This window comes from Sciurus vulgaris (genome assembly GCF_902686455.1).
Source record: "Sciurus vulgaris genome assembly, chromosome: 7".
Taxonomy (NCBI): domain Eukaryota; kingdom Metazoa; phylum Chordata; class Mammalia; order Rodentia; family Sciuridae; genus Sciurus; species Sciurus vulgaris.
This window is the reverse complement of record NC_136467.1, coordinates 3,113,624-3,133,723: the sequence shown is the minus strand read 5'-3', so window position 1 is coordinate 3,133,723 and position 20,100 is coordinate 3,113,624. Positions and strand designations below refer to the sequence as shown.

General features: G+C 55.4%; 1 protein-coding gene across 4 annotated transcripts in view; it reads right to left on the bottom strand.

Moving 5' to 3' along the window:
• LOC306666278 (uncharacterized protein) overlaps window positions 1-16,516 on the bottom strand; it is a 66,517-nt gene extending 50,001 nt beyond the window's left edge. For 3 of the 4 annotated variants that reach the window (XM_079148248.1, XM_079148255.1, XM_079148254.1), the window contains exons 1-2: window positions 16,459-16,516; window positions 16,038-16,134 (exon numbers count right to left, since the gene is read on the bottom strand). The gene's annotated coding sequence lies outside the window, so the exon portion shown is untranslated. The other variant, XM_079148252.1, reaches the window with a different exon arrangement.
• Between the last annotated feature and the right edge of the window lie 3,584 nt (window positions 16,517-20,100).

The window sequence follows — 20,100 nt, the reverse complement described above, 5'->3', positions numbered from 1 at the left end:
GAATCCACTGAAAGAGAAATAAAGAAAAGTAGCCCATTCACAATCACCTAAAAAAACAAAACAAAAAAAAAAAAAAAAAAAAAACTTGGGAATCAATCTAACAAAAGAAGTGAAAGATCTCTACAATAAAAACTAAACACTAAAGAAGGAAATTAAAGAAGACCTTAGAAGATGGAAAGACCTCCCATGCTCCTGGATAGGCAGAATTAATATTGTCAAAATGGCCATACTAGCAAAAGTATTATATAAATTTAATGCAATTCCAATGATGTATTTAATAGAACTAAATAAAGAAATCATGAAATTCATTTGGAAAACTAAGAGACCCAGAATAGCCAAAGCAATCCTTAGTAAGAAAAGTAAAGCAGGGGGCATCACAATACCAGACCTCAAACTATACTACAGAGTGATAGTAAAAAAATGGCATGGTATCGGCACCAAAACAGACACACAGATCAATGATACAGAATAGGAGACATAGAGACAAACCCACATAAATACAGGTATCTCATACTAGACAAAGGTGCCAAAAACATTCACTGGAGAAAAGACAGCCTGTTCAACAAATGGTACATGTAGCAAAACAAAATTAAACCTTTATCTCTCACCCTGCATGAAACTCAACTCACTGTGAATCAAAGACACTAGAACAGAGACCCTGTGACTACTAGAAGAAAAAGTAGGCCCAAATCTTCACCATGTCGACCTAGGACCTGACGTCCTTAACGAGACCCTTAAAGCTCAACAAGTAGAATCAAGACTCAAACTAAAAAGCTTTTTCTCAGCAAAAAAAAAAAAAAAAAAAAAAAAAATCAGTAATGTGAAGAGAGAGCCTACAGATTGGGAGAAAATCTTTACCACATGCACCTCAGATAAAGCATTAATCTGTAGGATATATAAAGAGCTCAAAAAATTTAACACCAAAAAAACAATGACCAAATCAATAAATGGGCTAAGGAACTAAATAGACACTTCACAGAAGAAGAGATACAATCAATCAACAAATATGTGAAAAAAATGTTCAACTTCTCTACAAAACTAGTCTAAGGTTTCATCTAGCTCCAATCAGAATGGCAGTTATCAAGAGTACAAGCAACATAAATGTTGGCGAGGATGCGGGGAAAAAGGTACACTCTTACATTGCTGGTGGGAATGCAAAGTGGTGCAACCGTTATGGAAAGCAGTGTGGAGATTCCTAAGAACACTTGGATTTGATACAGTTATCCCACTCCTTAGTTTGTCCCAAAGGACTTAAAATCAGCATACTGCAGTGACACAGCCATGTCGATGTTTACAGCAGCTCAATTCACAACAGTTACAACATGGAACCAACCTAGATGCCCTTCAAATGATGAATGGGTAAAGAAAATGTGGTATATAGATATATGATGGAATATTACTCAGCTTTAAAGGAGAATGAAATTCTGGCATTTGCTGGTAAATGGATGGAGTTAGAGAATATCATGCTAAGTGAAATAAGCCAAATCCAAAAACCCAAAGGTCGAATGTTTTCTCTGATATATGGAAGCTAATTCACAATGAGTGGGGGTGGGGGGTGAATAGGGAAAAGTAGAGTTACATTATATTGGGCAGAGGGGAGTGAAGGTAGGGGAAGGGGTGTGGGGAAGGAATGATAGTGGAGTGAAACAGACATTGTTACCTCATGCACATATATGACCGCATGACTGATGTGGTCCTGTAATATGTACAATCAGAAAAATGAGAGATTGCACTCCATTTATGCATGATCTATCAAAATGTATAAATGCATTCTACTGCCATGTACAAGTAATCAGAACAAATAAAAAATTAATTGAAAAAATCTATGTGTGGCGCTGTCGATAGGATCTATGCTTCGATGTCTGCAGACTCAGTAGTGACATCCTTCATTTCACTTCTGATATTCTGACTCTGTTTTCCTCCCAGTTCATTGGCCTAGTTAACCTCCTCAGATAACCGCTCCATGTTCCGGTGGTGTGGCCGTCTTTCTGTCCTCGGCTCGCTGGTGCCTGTGCCGCTCCCTTCTTTCTGCATGCTTGGAGTTTGCTTCCCATCTGGTTCGAGTGGCAGGTGGGCACTGGGTGTCGGTTAGAGACGTCTTCCTCGGAGGCGATTTATCGCTCCACATTTCCCTCACATCACCCCTTGAAACGCTGAGACCCTGAGAACTTCTGCCTCACTAATTTTGGTATGTTGCCTTTGCATTTTCGTCCAGTCCAGTGCATCCTCTCCTGTGGGGCTTCCTGCTCGGCCCAGGGATCACCCACCATTGTGTGGTTCCGTTCCTCTGCTTGGAGAGTCCCTGTTATCCTTGTTACTGAGTTTGTCTGGCTCGACTGCGGTCAGAACACAACACATACATGAGTTGATGCTTGTAAGCTCTCTGAGGCGCACCGTCATGGGTCAGGACTCCGCTAGCCTGGTGTCCCCGTGGGCTCCGGAAGACCCGGGTGCCCTGCCATCGTGAGCGGCACTCCCTGAATGTCAGCTTGTCCTGCTGCTGGATGTCTCACTGCTGATTTCTTCTACTTGTGCTATCCGCTGTTGAGAAAGTCCCCAACTGTAATGGTGGATGTATCTATTTCTTTCAATTCGGTTCACTTTTGCCTTACTGATTTTGAAACAGGATGAATGGAAGATTGAAGATAAAAGCAGAAATTAATGAACTTGGAAACAGAAGAATGACAAGGAAATCATTGAAACAAGAACTGATTCTTCAAAAAGATCAATGAAATCCCAGGTCCCGGCACTCGAGCACACGACCTCGGATTGCGTGTCTTGTGGAGGACTCTGTTAACGCCATCAATGCCCTTCTCCAGCTGCCACTTCCTTTGCTCTGAAGTCTGCCTTGCTCGCTTTAGAGAGCTTGCCTGCTTTCCTCGGAGGAACATCTGCAGGGCAAATCTTCCCCATCCCTCCATGTTCAGATACCACGATGTTGGAATTCAAGTCCTGGCAGGCCACGTGCAGCGGGGTCGTGGTTTGGGGGCATTCCGACACCTCTTTATTGCTGTCTTCAGAGTGCTCACATTTAGCGGTGACTCCAGAGGGACAGGTCTTAGGCCTGCCCCTTGCTTTGGTGTCCCTGATTCTGCTCCTTGCTCTGCCTTCCTGTTGGCTGTCCACATGGGCTTTATGGCTGTCTTCTGGGAAGAGCAGCGTGCACCATCTGTCCACTGGCTGCTGTCCTGCTGCCCGAGGCAGATGGATACACCACCGTCTCCTTGTGTTGTCTACTGGCCTGTTTGAGTGAAGCAAGGAGACTTTTCTTGCCCCCAGGGAAAAGGAGACAAAGGCGACTTTAACTCCCTTACCATCCTTCCCACCTGCTGTTGTAACTGTGAAACGATCGTCAGTCACATTCCCCTGGTGCATTTAGAACCATCTCACATGGGGTTCGTTTGGATTCAACCACCAAACACAGCTGGGGAAAGTCAAGGAGCGGTCTGCCGGTTTCAGGCGGGCCTCTGCATGACTGGCCTTGACTTCCTTACTCTCTGGCTCACGTTTTCTTTTCTCCTTCTTGTGTCTCCACAGTGGTGCCCTCGGGCCCTGTGGGCATCGTGCTCTGCGCTCTGCTCCCCAGTCACCCTCTGGCCGCCTCCCTGGCCTGCAGCTCGGGGGTCCAGTCACCACACCTGCTGACCTCCAGCTTCCCACTCTCACAATTAGCGCTGCCATTAAGAACGCCATGCAGGGGGCGCTGTGTGCCTGTGTGGCCAGAGCGGCTGTAATTTTATTTCTATTTTTTTAAAAAAATGAAATAGTGTTTCTGATCTGAAAGCAATCTTTGCCTCAGAGGCTCTGTCAGTCTCTGCTCTGAGACTCCACACGCTCTCACCTGCTGAAGACCATGGTTTGGGCCTTCAGTATTTCCTCCTGGGTTAAGAAGTCAATTGGGCTGAGGGTACTAGTTATTCTGAAGTCTCAGATGCTCCCCTGTCCTACACTGCAGGATCTTCTCTCACAGCTGCTCCTTGGTTTTTGCTGCCTTCTCCCTCTCTCCCTCCCTCTCTGTCTCTCCCGCCTTCTCCCCCCTGTGGTGTGTGTGAGTGTGTGTGTGTGTGTGTGTGTGTGTGTGTGTGATTTGCTCAATTTCAAGAATGGTGGGCAAGCATGTGGTGCTGAGATGTGTCTACACTCTCCCCAGCACCCACAATGCAGGTCTTTTTCTTTTTTAGAAATTCGTGGATCTGTCATTAGTCTATTTTTATCCGTGAACAAAGATGAGCGGAAATGCTTATTTTGCTTAATTGCAGGTCTGGTTGGGGGTCTTCCCTAGGGTCCTGCGAGCTGGGGATGGCATCCTACCCAGGGTCCTGGTCTGTAAAGGCCGTTCAAAGTAGGGCCCAGTCTCTTTCCTCTAGATCTCAAGTTTTTTTTAAATTTCGATGGTGGGTCTGCAGGACCCCTGAGGCCTGGCCGGGGTCCCCAGCGGGCCGCCTCTGGGCCTGGGCCTGGCCCGGCCCCAGCGCGCCGCTCCCCGCTGCCCCGCCAGAGGGCGCTGCGGAGCCAGGAGCCGCCAGGAGCGAAGGGAACCGCGGGCTTCGGGCCCTGGGGGCTTCAGGTCGTCCCGCGACTCCGCCAAAACCGCGCCGAGCCTCCCACCGCCCTCTGCGTGGCGGGCACCGACTTTCTGACGGGTTCGTCGGGGCGTCCGGCGCTCAGGCGGCCTTAACTCTGCGGCCCCGGGCTTCCGCACGCACCGGCTGCCCCGCCGGAGCCGCTCGGCGCCGCACGGGACTGAACGCGGGGGAGACGCGCGCGCCGCGCTGCTGCCGCTCGTCCTTCCGCAGCATCTTTCAAGGTCACGCCGTCCTGAATTCACACAGGAACGCGAGCGCGGCTGATTCCTAGAGCCGGACCCCTCACGCCCCGAGGCTCCCTGCGTTTAGGGACGTCGCGGAGCCCGAGCTGGGAGTGAGGTCCGAGCGCCGCGGGCAGCGCAGGCAGCGGCCCCGCGGGAACCCCTGCGCCGGCTCCGTGTGCGCCCTGCGAGACCGCTGCGCCCGGTGCTGTCCGCCGGCCGCTCCCGCCCTGGTCACCAGGGCCACAGGGGAGCCACGTTTCGGCCGCAGTCGCTTCCTCGAGGGAAAGACTTCAGTGAGAAGAGAACCGAGAACCAGGCAGGATGACCCGTGTGTCCCCATGCCCTGGAAAGGAAATTGCCTTTCCAAGCAGAGGCCCGGCAGCAGAAGCCTGCCAGGTCTCCACCGCCCGCCCAGGATTCTTTCCCGGCCGAGCTCAGTCTCCCGGGCTCCTTCCCGGCGCTCCTGTTCTGCTCCTTGGCTTTCCTCTCGGATCAGCGCTCTGGATCTCTGTAGCTGGGCAACGGGACTGAGCAGGGCTGGGTGGGGAAGGTTTGCCAAAGGCACTTGGGAAGGAGCCCGGCTGAGCTGGGCCTGTGAGGAGGAGGGCCCAACATCTCAGGACCACAGGATGACAGTCTTCTTCGTGGTTTTGTCCTTATTTCACCTGTCCTTCTCCACTGGCACCTATGCAAACCTCTTCCTGATGTGACCAACACATTTTGTTACAGATGGAGCTACATCGTTCACGTTCCTCAAATGCACCCTCTAAGCACGCGGCAGTGGTGCTTAGTGGTTTTTGCAGAGCTAGGCAACTGCAGCCAGTCGGTGTCTGAATGTCGCCATCGCCCTCAAGACACCAGTGCTCATCAGCAGCCAGCCCCGGGTCCCCTCTCTGGCAGCCTCCACTCTGCCTGCTGGCTCTGGGTATGTTATGGGCTGGACATATTCCCAAAATGTACATGTTACGCCCCAACCCCAGTGCTTCAAAACATAACTGTGTTTGGAGACAGGGCCTTAAAAGAAGGGAGGACATTAAAATGAGGCCATATGGTAAGTCCCAATCTAATCTGACTGGTGTCCTTATAAGAAGAGGAAATTTAGTCACATGGGACAGTGGGATATGTGTGCACACAGGGAAGACCAGCTGAGGACACCATGAGGAGGCATCATCTGCAAGTCCAGGAAAAGCCCTGATGGACACCTTGACCTTGGACTTCCAGCCCCCGCCCCCAGGACTGTGGGAAATAAACTATGGTATGAGCCTCCCCCACAATGATGTTTTGCTGGGCAGCTCAGCAGACATTGTGATTTTCTTGTTCTGGATACTGATATAAGTACAATCATGTGATATGTGGCTCCTGCCTCTGGCCCTTCACTCAGCATATTACCAACATCCACCTATCCTGGCATTCAGATGCATATCAGGACTTCATTCCTTTTTATGACCAAATAATATTCCACATCAGGGATAGACTTCATTTTGGCTGTCCACTCATCAGTGGATGGACACTTGGTTGTTTTCACTGTCTGGATGTTATTGAGAATGCTCTGTGAAAACCATATGTGAGTTTTTGTGTGACTATATATCTTCAGTTATCTTGGGGAATTTCTGGATCATGTGGTAACTCTACATTTAATTCTTATGGTGCATTATAGTCATACATGAGCGTGGGATTCATTTTGCCATATGTACATCCACACAGTGTAATATACTTAGCTTTCTAGGAAACTGGCAAACTGTGTCCCAAAGCAGCTGTGCCACCTTTCAACCCTTCTGGCTACACACGAGGCCCCTCTTTGCCATGTCCCCTCTCACACTGATGCCTGTCTGCCTTTTATCATCAGCAGCTTAGCACAGGTGAAGAGCTTCTGGTTTGGTTAGAATATTCTTTTATGCTATATGCTATGTATATATCTGTGTGTCAGTGCATGCTCGTATGTGAGTACACTTGGGTGCATGTTTGTGTTTTCATGTGTGCATACGCATGCACAGCCTGGCACACGTGATCGTGCATGTGCATGTGTGCATGCTTGCTCATGTACATGCATGTTCCCCTCCCACGTGGCTCTTGGTCACAAGAGACTTTGGGAGCTCACAGGTATCTGGCAGAAGCGCCTCCTCCTCTCCTCCCATCACAGTGGGGCTGGGTTTCCTCCTGCCCACCTGCACCCTGAGTTTCTGCTATGGCTCCCGCTGCCCACCTCCCCAGGGACCTGGCTCTCTCCTCACCTGATCTCCCACCTGAAGCCTCTCTGCAGTGTTTCTCCTACCAGTGTGGAAACATGCTCCGGCGCTCCCAGGGAACAATCAGGACAAAGCCAGGCATCCGGACTCTCTCCCTCCAGGGCCCACCGACGGTGCCCCCTTCCCTCGGTGCTGAAATCCCCGCTGGCTGTTCCAGCTCCTGCCTCTGTCATCCTTCCGCTCACCGTGACCTGCTTCCCTCCCCAGCCCACGCTGCTGCTCTGGACCTGTGCCCTCCTCCGTGCTGCGTTATCACGTGTGCACTCAGCACTATCACTCACGCCCCCAAGCAGCCTCACTGCCTCCACCGCACCATAGGACACAGTAGTCAGAGGCTGTGCTCTCCGGCGGCACCCCCATCCCACGGCTGCCTCCTTTCACACGCGTGGCCTCAGCGTGGGGACTAAGCAGGACTCGCCCTGTGCTCGCAGACACCTGCTGGGCCTGTGGTCACTCCCACGCACTGCTCTTCCTCTCCTCAGCCCCAGAGGCCTGTGGGCTCTGCCCTGGCCTCCTCCAGGAAGCCCTCAGGTGGTCCTCTGGGTTTCCCCTCTGCTGCACACTGCACTCGGTGTGGCCAGGTCCTCCGGCCCCTGCCCAGGTTCTGAGACAGCCGGAACCCTAAGCCACTCCAGTGCTGACCGTGTGTCCTGTAAGTCACGCAGGCATCGGCGAAGCCAAGAGGGCTGGAGGACGCCTGGATGCAGCTCGGGCCGGGTGGCCGCTGAGCAGGCGGAGCAGGAGGGAAGGCCGGGGCCGGCTCCCAGAGGAGCACCAGGCCACGCAGGCCACGCCTTGCGGGCATGGGAAGCCGCGCCGGGAGGCACTCTGGGGTCAATACAGTGCTAGAGAAAGAGGCCGGAGGGTGAGACGCTCAGCAAACCTCGCGAGATCGTCCCATCGCCACGCTCGGGCGGGGAGGAGTGGTGTCAGAGGACCTGCGCGCTTAGACGGGGCGGCCGCGTGGGAGGCGGTGGGCTCCTATGCAGTGTCCTCGAGAGCCCCCACGGGGCCGCAGCCGGGTCCCGCCTGAGGCCCTCGGGCCAGGCCTCTGGACGCCTTCGCAATTCCTGCCTCCCGCATTATTTTTGTTGTCTGGTGTTGGGCAGTTTCCTTGGGTGCAAAGCAGAGCAACGTGTGCACGGGAGCTGGTCTGCCAACCGCCACGCCCCCGAGGAAGGGCTGCCGAAGGTGACGGCCAGACGGAGGCCTCCAGCCGAAACGGCACCGGCGCTGCCGCCCCCTGCATGCGGGGTCGGTCCAGGTTCCCCTCTGCCCCCAGCTGCTGGAGACCCTCCTGCCCAGCACTTGGAGGGTCAGGGAGCAGCAGCACAGCGCCTCCAGACCAGGGAGGAGCCTCCCACAGCCCACGGGGTGCTCCTGGAGGCTCCGGTGCAGCCGGCCATCGCCGCCCAAGGCAGGAAGAAACATGAGGACCCTGGGGGGGAAATCAGGCGCCCAAAGCTTAGCCAGGCGGGACAATCCGAGCAGCTGGGCTGAGTGGGCTGCAGGCTGCTCAGGAAGAGACCGTGGGGCCGGGCCCAGGGGCTGCGTCCATTCCTTGGATGCCACCCGCAGCTACTGTGTTGTCTTCTCGGAGCAGGACTAGGGAGAAGCCCTGCGGCCAACACGCTGCGCACGGAGAGGCGAGACTGCTCGTGGCCTCGGCTCAGTGTGGCTCTGACCATTGTCTTCTCCTCGTCACTCAGGTCCCGGGACTAGACCAAACCTAGGAATCCTCCCAGCCCGTGAGACCACAGCAGACGACATCCAGATCCTGGTGGCCAGCAGATGAGCCGAGTCCAGCGGCCCCACAGAGCACTTAGCCAAGCCTGGCCTCGGCCCCTCCCACGGCTGACCCACAGGCATGTCACCGCCAGGCACATCACAGGAAGCTGAGCACACTTGGTCATCAGGACGCCTCGCTGTTAAAGAGCATCAACCTGGCTGGGGTGTGGCTCAGTGGCAGAGCGCCTGCCTTGTGTGCGCGAGGCTGGGTGGTCCCCACACGGCACTGAAGGGACCTTTCAAGAGTGCTTGTGCTTTCCTGCCACGGGATTCTAAGTCAGACCTGTTCCTCAGAATCGGGGTCAGCACCCAACAGCGCGCTTCCGGGAGCTGCCCAGGTCGTCACCCGCTGCTCCACCAGAGGGGCGCTGGCTGCGCTTGCTGCCAGCCCGAACCTGAAGTGGCAGGGTTGGTCGGGAAGAGGTGACACTGCGGAGGTCTGGGGGGAGAGCGAGAAGAGCGAGGTCTGGACACGTCACAGCTGGAGCTGCAGGAGGGCTGCAGCTGGGCCGCTCTGTGGCCTGCCGGGTCTGAATGAGGACCTGGCCTCCTGCATCCTGGGTCAGGACCAGACCCACCACGGGTAGGATGGCGAGATGCCGCGTCCGGTTCCAGGCTTGTCGGCCACCAGGCGAGGCTGCCCCAGAGCGTGGGCGAGGTTGCCAAGGCACTGTTCGCTGATTTCTGTGGTGTAAACGCTCTCGCACTGGGATTCGGGATCCCTCAGGTCTCCCCATTCCCACGTGACTCTATCGTGTACGAATCACGTGGACCGCCTGTTTAAAAGACACGTCCAACCTCACATCCCAGGGCCTCAACTTCAGCAGCTCTGCAGTGGCTCAGGACTCTCCTCTTTAACAAAGCCACGTGGTCTGAGGCATGAGGTGGGAGGCGGTCCTTTGAGAAGCCCTGAAGAAGCTTTTTATTTTTGGTGACATCACCAGGGCTGGAGGCTGGGGAGTTGCTACTGGTATCTAGTGGATAGACGCATCCAGAACAGGGAGGCCTCAACTGCCAGTTGTGAGGCGATGGAGAGGCCCAGCCTCTCCTCAGTGTGACAGGCAAACTGCTGCCTGCATCAGCCCTTCCCGATGTCCCAGTGCTGTGTCCCCAGGAGAACGCATTCAGCCACCCCGCCCTGTGCCCTGCAGCACCCCTCCAGATCTGCAGGCGCTGTCCCTCGTGGCAGGAAGTTCTCTCTCCCTTTGTCTACCTGGTAAACTTGTCTCTGCTCCCCTCCTGACCTGCAGAGCCCCCATCCCAAAGGCGTCAGCTGCACTTCTCCCCTGCTGCCCACTGAGGGGGCAGGACCCTCCCCCAGCAAACAAGGCCTTCCAAGTCCCCGGTCCTTGGCCACTTTCACCCTGGCCCGGGACCTACACTTGGCCCATCACAAGCTTCTGCTCGGAACATGGTTGCTGGGAAGTGACTCCTAGCTGGCTTGGCCACAACAGGGAGGATCCGGCAGCCCAGCTGCCCCCGGCACAGTGGCCGGGTGACCGAGTGCCTCTGTACGACTGGCCACACCTGGTCCTGTGGCTCCTGCCCTCCAGACTGCTCACAACGCCACAAGCTGATTAACAGTCTTCCACTGAGCTGTTTTCATCATCGTCTCGGTTCCGGTTGTTAGTTAATCCATCCTGTGTGCGGCCAAGGAGTCACACTGGCATGGCTCCTGGTCTTAGTGCGCTCGGCACTGGAGGGAACCCACGCTGTGCAGTGAACCTCATCACCAAGAAGCAAAGCAACGCGCACCCGCCGGCACACAGACCCCGGCAGAGCTGAAGGTTCAGGCGGAACACAGGCGGGCCTGCTTTCAGGTGCCTCGCATCACGCCTGGGGGAACGAGTTCACAGAAATACCCCCTGCCTCGGAGCCAGCACGCCGTGTGGAGGAAAGAGGACGCACCAGACGCTGGACTCTCCCTAAGCCCAGGAAATAGGCTCCCAAAAGAGAAAAAAAGACACTGAGGCTGGAGCCCCGGGTGCAGGGATGCTGGGGCTCAGTCACACTCTGGGAGTCAAGCGACCAGCCCACACCTGTGCGAGCAAAGACCCCTGTGCGTGACCCACCGAGAGCGAGCGAGTGAGCATGCACTGTTTAAAACTGATAATTTAACTGGAAACTACGAAGAAGAAAAGTTGGTGAAAGGGGCTCAATGGCAGAAATAAAAAGAAGCCTGCAGGAGGTCAGCACGGGGGCCGGCCAGCGGCGTGGTCTGATGGTGCTGCCACGGCGGGCTCAGGCTGGGCAGTGCTCAGAGAACAGAAGGCGCCCTCGCAGCTCTGGAGGCTGAGGCCCAAGACCAAGGCCAGCACTTAGAGTCTGGTGAGGGCCCCCTTGCTGGTCCTGGCATGGTGGAGGGCAGAGCAGGCAAGGGAGAGAGGAGCCCAACACCCATGAAGGCTTTTACCAGGGCCTGGGGCCCTTTCACACAGGAAGAGCCCCGGCAGCTCCTGCAGGCCACCCCTCGTGCCGTCCCCGGGCAACACAAGGATTTTAGGGAGACACCTTCAAACCACAGAACCGGCCAATCTGGGTAATTCTCTAGGCCCCCTAACCATGACTAGAAGGTGTGGAAGACGGGGAACGCCATGGGCACGGCACGCCCAGGGCAGACGCCCTTCAGGCCCGAGCCTCCTTCAGAACCCCGCAGGGCAGCAGAGTTTGCCAGAAGTAACTGCAGAAATCGACAGCGAGGATTTTGGAACTTTCATAGCAAACCGAACAGAGAACCTGTGTCTGTTACGTTTAACTATAGAAAAAGTTGGTTGGCATTTTGTAGGGATTTTTCTATTTCACTGAAATTAAAAATCTGCTAAAAAAATAACACTACCTGATCCTTCACAAATAGTTTGGAAAGAAAAACATATGAAATAATTGATTAGACTGGGGATTCAGCTCAGGGGTAGAGCATTTGCCTAGCAAGGCCCTGGGTTCAACCTCCAGCACCACAAAAATACCTCCTAAGTTAATTAACTAAACTGTTTGTGGACCCACATGTGGCAAATGGGCCAGCCTGGCATCTCACGTCTAGTGGGCTCTCTGGGGAAGGCAGCTGCAGGGCCGGGCTTGAGCCCCATGAGGTGGTGCATTCTTCATTTTTGACATTCTTACTCCTCCCTACTGGGCCAGTCCACCAGGAAGGTTGAGCCAAAGCCACAGACAATGGCCTGGGGACCTTCTTCCAGGGAGGCGAAGGAGCTCCCCCGAGCAGTGCTGGTGGCCGCCCCAAATCTGCTACCGACAAGCATTCACTGCCTTTGCCTATTGAAAATGTGGCTGGAAGATGGCTTCATTTTTTTAAAATAATCAACTAATTGTCTGGTTCGATTCCTAGGCCTCCGGATCAAGGGGCATCAGCAGCAGCCATGAGTAGGTCACCTCAGGGCCGAGACACTGAGCCCGAAGGAATCTGTGGGGTGCCTCCCGGGGGGGGGGGGGGTTTATTGTGCATGTGGAAAGAAGAGGAGCAAATATTTGTGACAAACATTTGTTCAGACCGTTTGCCGTCCACCCCACCAGCCCTGCCCCACCAGCCCTGCCCCACCAGCCCTGCCCCTGCCACCTGCAGCCTGCCTCGGAGCCCTGCGACCAGAACCACCAAGAGCACCTTTTCCCCAGGTCTCCCCTGCCTGAGGGTGTCCAAGGAGCAGCACCCGCACCTGCATCCCAGCCTGCAAGGGACATGGGGGAGAGGCCTGGCTGGTGCAAGACCCTGGGATTGGGGGTTGCTTGTTGCCAGAGCAACGCTGAACCATAGCAGGCCACATGGACAGAGGTGCGGCTCTTGTGCTGGTGGTTGTTGTCTGCACTGTGAATTCAACTGAACTTCATCAACTCCAGGACTGCACACCAGATGGCAAATCAGCTGAGAGTGAAGGAGGGGAGGGGGAAGGGGGCGCAGGGAGGGCAGAGAGCACAGAGGGAAAAAGCAACCCACGCCCGCTGTGGGGAGGGGAGCGTGGCACAACCTGGCAGCATGAGCTGACACTTGGGCTGGGCACTGGACAGCAGGTGGGAGGTCACAGGCAGGCACGGGCGTGCTTGGGGTTGTGAGGGAAAGGCTGTAAGCTGAGAAAAGCTCAGGAGGGTGGGGGGAATTGCAGACATGGGGCAGGTGTGGGCAAGACCACAGACTCCTACGCCATGACAGGCATGTGCTGGCATGCCCAGGTTCCAGCCAGCAAGCAGGGCCACGTGGTGTAGTGGGTGGCTCAGCACAGCTGGGGAAGGCCAGGCCTCCCTCCACAGCCCTGCGAACACACTTAAGGTGGGAAGGGTAGGGACAGAGGCGACCCAAGGCTGTTCCCTCTCGGTTGGTGACAGGATCCTGGGATGTGCCTGGGAGTAGGGCTGCATGTACAGGGTGGGGACCCGATCCCCAGAGATGAGGGGTCTGCATGCCCTGACCACAACCCCGTCAGATGGAGGAAGGGTTGTCCCACTGCCAAACAACCCATGATGCATCACTAACAGTCACAACAATCTACGGTGTGGCCGTCAGTGTTCTAGATCAGGCAGTGGGGTGAGTGGCCGGTGGGAGAGAGACACCCTCCAGCAACAGGAACCAGAGGACAGCAGCCTGGGGAAGGAGGAAGGAGAGGGAGGGACTGTTGCCAAGGCCAGGAGGGGTGCTGGGGATGAGCCCCCTGGGCACTGTGAGCAGAGCACAGTTGCCCATCAGAACCGGATTTCCAAAGCCCTGGTCATTGAGGGGAACCCATGACCCATTAGACATGGGTCACATGCCGACTTCCAGAGTCCCCAGTGAACGGGGCTGCGGGCTGGGGCGGGAGGGCCGTCATTCTGCCATAGTGGCTTCCTGCCTCCAGCCTCAGACTGCAGGACTGGAAGATGCCACCAGTCATGCCTGATGAACAAACGTCTGTTGTAATGTGCCCACTAGGCTGGAGCCAGACGGAGTGAGGGAGGTCCCAGGGGTCTGGGACCTCACTCCTGCGGAGCAGCGCTCACTCTAGGGCACTGAGGGGCCCCTGAAGGCAACAGTGAGACTCCCATTTTGAGATGGAAAGTCCCCTCCTGCAATGGCGCCATGCGCTGGGGATCGGGATCCCTGAAAGCCGTGGAGAGAGGACCTGGCTGCCTAGCCACTCCACCTCAGCAGGTGAGGGTGGCACCTGAAGACAGCTGCCAGGGGCTGCGGCTGCTGCTGGCCAGGAGCACCTGGGGGGGGACCGGGTTGTCGACCCGGCCACAACCACCTGCGAGTTGATGAAAGGTGCTTACGTCCAGGCACGTCCCTGGACCTCCTGTCTGAGGCGGGTCCTGCTGGAGCCTCTCCAGAACACTCTCCCAGGGGCCTGGTGGGCACAGCTGCGGCTCCTGGCACACGGATGGGGTGGAGAAGGGGAGACAAGAACTCTGGGCGGGGCTGCTAGGAGCAGTGAATGCGAAGGAGAGTCTGGGGGTGCAGGGCACGCAGATGCCACCTAGGACTCCCAGCCCCAGGAGCCTCACAGAGGCCCCAACATGGCTCTCCAGCAGCCAGTCAGCCCAGTGATTGGCACCCAATCAGCATCCTGGCCTGGTTCTCTCCCTGACCTTGGCCTCCCAGGGGCAAAACCACGCCTCTGTCTCCTCCAGCCAAGCATGAATTCCTGGAGGACAAGGACACGTCTACTCAGCTCGGATCCCCAGTCCCCAGCTCAGCGTCGGGTGCACGTGGGCTCCTATGGTCGCTGGGTGTCCCTGCTCTGGGAATGCAGAGAAGTGCATGGCATGGACTCCTAATGGCCAGGGCCTCAGTGTAAGAGCCCGTCGTACTGTGGGTGGGACAGGAGCCGGGTAAGGAAAGGGCCTCCCCAGGGTGGGACAGGAGCCGGGTAAGGAAAGGGCCTCCCCAGGGTGGCATTCAAAGCAACAAGAGGATCAAGGGGTTTGCACAGCCGTTCTTGAACAAGTCCCTGCAGGATGTAGGTAGGCGACAGAGAAGGGAAGAGCTTCTCTGGTGGGAAGAGCACGCATGTGCCCAGCAAGGAAGGACAGGATGGAGGGAGACCAGGCCCCCAGCAGGAGGGCTCACACGGAGGAGCCCAGAAGGACAGAGGGCATTGAAGCAGAGGCGGAGGCGAGGTGCAGAACGTCATTCCCTGGGGACAAGGGGCCTGCCACCACACAGCCTTCACAGTAGTGCGCCAGGAGGGTCTTCTCTTTCACACCCACCCAGCACAGGACAGCAGGCGACTTGAGGAGGGAGCCTGGGGGCTTCTCCAGGGGACCAGGCAGCATGGAGCTCTTGGGCCCCAAACTGCAGAGACTAGAATAAGCTTCCCACAGGCGAGACCTTCCACTCCACGTGACCAGCGCCCCCTGCCCCCCACAGGCTGCGAGTCTGCACACTCCTACGTAGGAAGGTTTGGGGCAGAGGAAGAGGCCATCTGACCTAGGGACCGGCCACCTTGGCCCCAGTGCTCAGGAGCCACCCACATCCTTCCTGTAGGGCAGCAAGCCCAGGACAGAGTGGGAACAGGACAGCAGCAGGAAGGAGCACCAGAGCTGAGGACTCGAGCCACTGGGCTCAGGCTCTCCCCAGATGATGGAGCCGGCCACCTGAGTGCACTGCCTGCAATGCCTGGGCCACCAGAGTCACGCCTCCTGACCACGGTTACTTCCGGGACTCACGGTGGCAAGCTGAATTTAAGGACCTCTGTCCTCCTGCCTTGACACGGACTCTCTCATGCCCTCGCCCCTCCTTTCCTCCTCTTGCTTCCCTGCAGGCTCTGCGGGCCCTATCACCTGGAAGGGGAGGGTCCTGGCCGAGCCTTAAAGGCACATTGGATTTCTCTGTTTTGCTGGGACATTCGTGGGTGCCATGGAACTAAGTGCAGTGTTTTTACCCATTACTGTAAAAGTTGCAATTGCATTAAAGAATGATATTTTATCTTCGAGCTGGAGCAGGGAAACCACCAGGCATATCAAGGGGCTTCATGTAACTCACATGCCATGTCCTACGGCCAAGCCTCTGTGACCTGGGGGCTGGGGTCTGTCCTCCAGATATCGGATTTACCCTGGATTTCCACAGGCTTTTCTCCACTTCAAATCTGACCTTAATTAAAGAGCTGTGGCAAGAACACAGTTGCCAGTAAAACCAGTGGGGGGAAAGTGGGCCTGTCAGGTTCTGTGATTCAGACATGGTTACTTCTCCTCCTTGCCCGCAGCCAAGCGATTACCTGTGCATGAGCACTGCGTGGTGGGTGGTGCCCAGAAGGACCCGCAGGCTTCCTGTGAAGGTGAAGACCAGCCGCCATCTAAGAGAGCCACCTCCAGCTGCCGGGAAGCAGAGGGCAAAGTCAGGACTAGCCTTAGGAAGAACACCGTCTCCCAGCTGAGACTGGGAGCCTCCACCCCAAGCCTCCTAAAAGGGAAGCTGCCCTCACATGGTCTTCCCCTCCGAGTCCACAGTGGACAGGCAGAGTGGGAATGGAGGCAGCAAGGGACCCCTCCTCTAAGTCCCCCAGTGGAGATGGACCTGCAGCTGTGAGCAGAATCAAGTCAGTTGGCCAAAAGTCAGAAGCCACACTGTCAAGAGGTCCCTGGGCTAGAGTGGAAGCAGTGGTGTGTCCTCCTCCAAGACCAAGCCGGCCCAGCTACCTGGCTCCACTGGTTCCAGCTGGTGTGCTCCCACCCACCCCCACGGGCTGCCCTGGGGGAAGTTGCAGTCACTCTGAGCGCACAGAGCAGCTTTCTCTGGTCTACTTATACTGGGAACTTAAACTCTCTGGAGCTTTCTATCTCTGCCCCTCAGACCGCACACGTGGAGCCTTCCCTGCGTCTGCATCCCAAGTCTCTCTATAAACCCTAGTGAGGAAATAAGGTAGGCACCGACTGAAACTGCCTGGGGGATGTGTTTAAAGAGCTTGTGTGGACGCTCCATGGGCAGGGGAATGGCCGGAAAGCTTTAGAAGGCCTCCCGCTGAGAGTCACCTGGGAGCCAGGCGCCACACCCAGGCCACCCCAGAGATCTGCCTCCCTGGGCGCGGGTCTTTGCCACCTGACCAGGGTCAGCCAGGGCTGAGGACAGGGCGTCCGCTCCTGACACAACAGGTGTTACAACTGGGAAAGGTCGTAATTGTCACTTCAATGGAAAAAAAAGAAAAGAAAAGAAAGAAAAAAACACGAAAGACCGTCAGGTGACCCTGAGAGGATCTCAATTGTCTTGAATGTTTTCGGGATGGCCGCCGGCTCCAGCAATCCGCTCTCTTGCTGAATGTTTTTTTGCAAAGCCCACAACCCCTGAGCCCGGCGTGCCTGGCTCGCACTCGCCCCTTAATTCCCTGAGAGGCCCTGGCGCGGGGACCCTTCCTGCGCCCACGCAGGGGGCGGGCCGGGGGCCTGGGCGGGCTCTGCCTCGGTGGCAGCCTCCGCGTCCACCCGCTGGCACCTGCTCCGGGCGCGGGGCCTGCGGGCCGGGACGCCGAGCCGGGCCCCGCAGTGGCCCCGCAGTGGCCCCGCAGTACCGGGAGTCCCCGGGGCTCCGCGCTCCAGCCCGCACTTGCCCGCGCCCCGCGGCTCCCGGCTTCAGGGCCGGGGCCTTGCACTGCTCTCCCGGGTAGCACCCGGTAACACCGGGCCGCCCGGCTGGAGGCTGGGGTCTTCGCGGGCCTCCGTGCTCTATCACGTTCTGCTGTTTCGATTTCTTCCTGGAGAAAGTTCCTCAAGGTTTTGGAATCTCCCCTGCTCCCCACTGCCTCTCCATTGTCTGAAAATGAGGCACCAGGAGTGCCTTCTGTGCCTGTTAGAGAACACGGCACACAGTAGGACCATCAGTGTTACCCAGAGCAGCCTCGGCGATACCTCTGAACTCACCCAGGCCCTTGCCTTGCACCCAGTCTCCTAGAACCAGTTTCCTAGTGGGCGTGTGACCTCAATAAGTCACTGCGATGACATTCACTAGGAGGGTCACTGCAGCTACTCCAGTTAACACAGATGTTCCCCATCAGGCAGTTACATGCTTCCCAAAAAGTAATAGGGGCATGTTCTTTTTAAAAATTGAGATGACTGAGTTGTGCATTTATTCCATATGTTTATACAAAGTACTTTACATAAGGAATATTTTTGCTGGTTATTCTAAACTCAATATTACCTCAAAGAGTATTGAAGAATGTAGCAAATTTCCCTCTTTTCCCTTGAATCTTCCTACTGAAAACTGGAAGGACTAGCAATCAGCTGCCATGGCTAGACTTAACACTCCTAACAGACCCACGCAGTTGGTCCCATAAGTACATTTATTGGTCAACTTTGCAACACTTTAACAAAATGCCTGAGGTAATCAACCTATGAAGATAAAAGTTGCGATTGATTCATGGTTTAGAGGCGCAGTCCATGGTGGGGTAGACCCATTGGTTAGGCCTCTGGTGGGGTGCCAGGAGCACATGGCACCTGCTACCTCCTGGCCAGGAACACAGGGGAAGAGACAGGAGAAAGGTCCCCTTCAAGAGCACCTGCCAGTGACCTGAGGCCCCCCACTAGGCCCAGCCCTCTGAGACCTCCACCACTGTCCTAGCACCAGACTGGGAGCAAGCCTTTGCCCTGTGGGCCTCTGGGCGCTCCAGACCCAAGCTCTTACAGACCCTAAGGCCCCATCAAGCAGCAAGAACTCCCAGCAAAACGCCAACCTGTGCAGGCCGCAGATGCCTGGGAGGTGAGGACATGCCCCTGGGTGGGGTCGCCTCCGTGGTCAACCGCCCACTAGCCAGGCAGCTACACAGGGGGCAGGACTGTAGCTATTTCCTGCTGCTCATGTTTACCCAACCAGGAAGTCAGGGTGGCCCCTCGTGAGAAAGGTGGAGGCCCTCTGTTGCACAAACCCCACTCTCTCAGCTCCAAGTGGCTGCAGCCAGGACCCAGTGCTGACCTCACAGGAAGGACAGCGAAACCTTTCTGACAGAGTTTCCTTACTGATTATAAAACAGAAAGTACTCTTGCCCTCTGTCCCCCAAGTTCCTGGGAGACGTGGCAGTGACTAGGAGCAAAGCTGCCCGAGTTTGAGAGTTGGCTGCCTGTTTCCCACTGTGTGGCAGTGGGCAAGTTGATCAGTTCTTCTGGACCTTAGAATTTTCTTGTCTGCAAAATGATGCCTACTTCCAAAGGGTGTCAAGAAAATTTAATGAGTTAATATATGTGCAGGGTGTGGAAGCAAAGCTTAGTAGACACTACTGATACCACCGTTCACCGGTTACGAGTCCTGCTTCCTCAGGTGTTGAAGGGTAACGCCTGAGAAGCACGCAAGTGTAGAGTAGAAAGTAAGAAGTTTTATTAAAGAAAAGTAAAAGCAGACTTCTCTCCAGTGGAGGAAGGGGACCCAAAGGTGGAATCCACAGGATGTGCAAATCCTGTACTTTTTATAGGGTTTATTCTCCTGTTCCTTCCCCAGTAGCTCTTTCCTTCCTGCCTATGCAACTAGGCCCGATTTTGCAGGTGAGATGCAGAAGTGAGAAGCAGCAAGGCAGGGGGAGGGCCAAAGTGATCCTGGCAGGCAAGGGCCCAGGGGCATTCATTAGCGCTCCCTGCCTGTGGTCCTTGACAAGGGCGGGTAAGCCAGAGGCAGATGGCTCTCACGGCCTCCATTTCCTCCTGACCTGATCGCCTGTTCCTACACTAACTGCCTGTCTCCATTTCTGGCTTTACTACTATTTTTTTAAAATACTTCCTTCTATGAAATAGAATTTACATAGTGTTATTGAACAAAATTTGTGGGTTTTTATGCTTTTATCAGCGTATTATATGTATACGTAAGAGTCGGGCTTGATTGATGTGATCACACCTGCGTGAAACCTGACTTGCACCGTTTCATTTTTGGGGCTTCCTCCTCCCTCCTCCTCCCTCCCTGCCCCTCCTTCTACTCTATTCTAGGCACTAAGTACTTTTCACATGTCATTATTGTCACCATTGTTTTTCATATGTCGAACAGAAAAAGTTTAAAAGCAGCCACGGTGAACAATTTATCATGGAAGAGACAAAGACAATCACCTCATGAAAATAAAGAAAAAGGTCAATGTCTCGGGTTCTCGAAGAAGTCCAACAAGGTGTCAGCTTACTGCTGTGGCCCATCAAATCAGTACTTCAAAATCCATGATCCTAGGGTCCTGGGGTGCAGGGCAAAGGCAATCCCAGGCACCGAGTCGGAGGGCACACCCGTGAAACCTTCCCAGAGGTAGCTAAAGGAATAGTCCAGCATATTTGTGCTCATAGAAGAATCTCCAGAAATTAACCCCAAGAAGAACCAAAGCTGTC